We start from the raw sequence: 3,912 nt of genomic DNA, 5'->3' as shown, positions 1-3,912 counted from the left end.
TGTACACATACTATATTGTCTCCACTATTAAAACATCACAGAATTTAAATAAATTGTTGAGTTAGTTAAGTTCTCAGGCAAACTTCTTCTTTTTTTTCCTCTTGCTGAGAGATAAAAAGCTGCTTCTTGGGAGTATTTTCCAAATCCTTATACAATAAAGATGTATCCAAAAACTCAGAAGGTAAGAAATGGAGAATGCAATAATAGGCATTGTCACTAAACAGTTCTGATACATCAGTGTAGCTGTGCTCCCTGTGGGGCAACAAGACACTCAGCGGGAAATTGTATCATTCTTAAGGTCTTATGGACGTGGGCATTAGAGGCGGCAGAGGACTCTTGTTCTGTGGAGAAGTGCTGGCCAAGGTGTTCTCATCAGTTTTCATTTCATTTTTTAAAGAGGGACATGCAAAATGGCATGTGTACACTTTGACAACTTGCCCACAGGGGCTTCATTAAAAGCATTTACCGAGAAAAAATCTTGATAACAGCCTTTTGTTGGAAAAGGTAGCTGAAAGCTGTCAAATTCTGGTCTTCTGCGGTGCATAATGAGCTACTGCCATTGTTATATTGTCCTGCCCGAAGCTGGGTTTTAAACGGTTCTTTAGGAATAAACTTCTACATTTGTCAAATTTTATGTAATTTGGAATTTGGCTCGGAATGTTTATTATGTCTCTCACCTAATCTCTGTAAGCTGTTCATCTTTTACTCATCCCCTGATAAGAAAAGGACAAGACAAAGGAAGACAAAAATGTTCTTCCAAAAATACAGTAGACTCTCAGCTGTGCTCATTTAAGTGATTTGCTCCATATGTCCTAGTTCCTATTGCTATACAGTTTGAGTTAAAAGTGTTCAATTTTCTTTGTAATTACCAGTTTCTTTATACTCATTACTTATTCTTATATATTCACAACTAGTACCCCATCAACTCAGAAACCAATTTTTCCCCTTTAAAATAGAGATTAAAACATTCTATTTTAAAATTAGGCTTTGGGAGTTGGTGTAGACTTACAATGTAATGAGTAGTTTGAAATTATTTATATGCCCTCAGTCCTTTATATATAGATAGATATAGATATAGATAGATATAGAGATATTATTGAATTTTATATGTAATAAAATCTGTAACTCTATGTATATTTATACATCTTAAAGTACAAAGCAGTTTTAAATATATACACTCTTATGTCGTTTGTTGTAAAACAAAAGGCATGAATTACTTTCCTTGTACTATAAACATCTTTGCTATTCTCTCATTTTTTTTCTTGCTTGTTTTCTTAAAATAGACCTTATTTACTATCATTGGGTTTCCCTGGTGATGGCTATTCAGAGCTCAATCATCTCTTGCAGCGTCATGACCCATATTATTTGGCCCCACAGAAACGGACAATACATTAATCCTGCCCCCTATTTTCTGGTCCTCATCCCTATCTTATTCTTACTTTCCTCCACCTCCAGATAAGAATCATTGGCTTATCATTATTATCACTCCCTTGAAATGTTCTTAGCAGCCTACATAATCTATTTCACCCATAAAACTGCCTAGTGAATCCCCAGTCTGGGAATCTTCCATCGACTCTGTGCTTGAAGAAAAATATGCAACCTTGTTGACTGGTCTCCTTTTGAATCATGACCACTAACTTCAGGTGGGTCATTAATGTGTTCTGTAATCCTCTTAGAGTTCCCCAGTTCACTAACTCTCCTTCCCTCTCCACTATCTTCTTTTTCTTTAAATGCTACACCATCAACACTCTTATCCCACTCATATGTTTCTTCCATTTCACCAAAAAAAAAAAAAAAAGGGAAATAATCACAGAACAAAATTCTAGATGTTTCTAGAATCCTGTTTCTAACTCATCCTCCACTGTTCCCATATATTCTGTTCTTGCCTCTGTTAATAAGGATGGATGGTTCCGCTTGTTCACTAGATCCCATCTACTTTTCTTTATTCAGGGACATAATTCCAGGAATCGTTCCTCTCTTACCGTTGTACTCCTTTGTCTTTGCATATTGCTCATTTTATAATTTTTCCACTAAAAACATATTTTTACACCATTACTATCTTTCCTGCTGTCCTACTTTACAGGAAAACTGCTATTTCCATAGTCTTTCTTTTTTTTTTTTTTTTNGAGAGAGACAGCGTGAGCAGGGGAGGGTCAGAGAGAGAGGGAGATACAGACTCTGAAATAGGCTCCAAGCTCTGAGCTGGCAGTCAGCACAGAGCCCGACGTGGGGCTCGAACCCACGAACTGCGAGATCATGACCTAAGCGAAAGTCGGACGCTTAACCGACTAAGCCACCCAGGCGCCCCACCATAGTCTTTCTTGAACTCACTAATTTTTGCTCTTTTTACCCAACAAACAAAATCTTCATTTATATCCACTTTGATAAATCTAATGGGCAATTTTCTGTTCACATTTTACTTAGTCCATCAACTTCACTCACTTTGACAGGCTTTAAATACCATCTATTTGTTAATGATGGACAAATACTTCTAATTGGGATATCTACCCAGAATTCTGGCTTGAATATTAACCTAGTTGTTTGACATCTCCCCTTAAATGTATAAAACTTTACTCTTGATTTCTACCTTACTCCGCCCATACTTTTCTCCATCTTAATCAATGGAAATGTCATCATACTAGTGATTCAGGCACAATAAATCTTGGATTTACTTCAAAATCCTGCCTTTCTTTTTATATTTCATATCAAAGCCATTATATAAATCTTTTCTCTACATGAAAAAACATTCCAAATCTGTCCTTTTCACATGTCCTCACCCAATAACAACTTAGTCCAACCACCATGATTTTTTCCCACATGGATTATTGCCATAATCTCCCAAGAGATCTCTCTGCTTCTATTCCTGTCCTTTTACATTTCTTTTCAACACAAAAAGCAGGGGGACTAACATAAACCAAACCAGTATACTCCTCAGCATTTTTTATTGTACTGGGAATAAAATTCAAAATCCTTAACTTTGTCCTATAAAATCTTAAAGACCTTCTGGCTTCAGATATTACTTTACTCAGCATCATTCAATGTGCTCTATTACACAGGTCTCCTTGCTATTCTTCCATTGTATTAAGCCCCCATACCTCTGCTTTTACAGTTGATATTTCTGGAATATTCTTGCCCTAGATAGCTAGAGTTTATACCCTTCCTGCCTTCCTTTAGCTTTTACAATAGTGTTCTGTTACTATCCTACGTAAGAAATATCCTTCCTTGTTCTGGTTGGTCCCCTATCGATTTACCACATATAATTTATTACTATATATCATAGTACATAGTTTATTTGTATATCTTTTGCCTATTTTCTATTTTCCTCAACTAGAACATAAGTTCCTTGAGACTAGCATTTATGGTATGTTTCTAGCCACTACAATAGTATCTACCATGTGTTAGATATTCAATAAGTATTTTTGGAATGAGTTAATTAATGATTTTCTTGCAAATACATTTTAGCAATTACACCTTCAACTATTACAGAGGACATATAGGTCAACCTACATTTCATCCGCCACCAGTCACTGAAGAAATGACAAATCCTTGGTTATGCAGATTTCAGATGAACATGAAACTATATTGGGAATCAGCATTTGGCTTAACTTACTTTTTTTAATTATTTTACCCACATAAATTTAAGCCTACTTTCCCCCTATTATATATCCTTTTACTGTTTTTAAAACACAAACTGTTTAAGACATTCATTAAAGTCATTGAAACACTGAGTTTTTTAAAAACTATGTCTTTGTTCTACTTTTGGATTCAAAATACGACATACGCAAATGGTGGCAAATATAAATTGAAAAGATACGGGTACCTGGGTGGCTTAGTTGATTAAATCATCCAACTTTGGTTCAGGTCATGATCTTGGAGTTTGTGAGTTTGAGCCCCATGTTGATACCTGTGCTG

The sequence above is a fragment of the Hyaena hyaena genome, unplaced genomic scaffold (assembly GCF_003009895.1).
Source record: "Hyaena hyaena isolate Hyena2069 unplaced genomic scaffold, ASM300989v1 scaffold_1357, whole genome shotgun sequence".
NCBI lineage: Eukaryota > Metazoa > Chordata > Mammalia > Carnivora > Hyaenidae > Hyaena > Hyaena hyaena.
The sequence above is the reverse complement of the archived record's forward strand: the minus strand, read 5'-3'. Positions refer to the sequence as shown.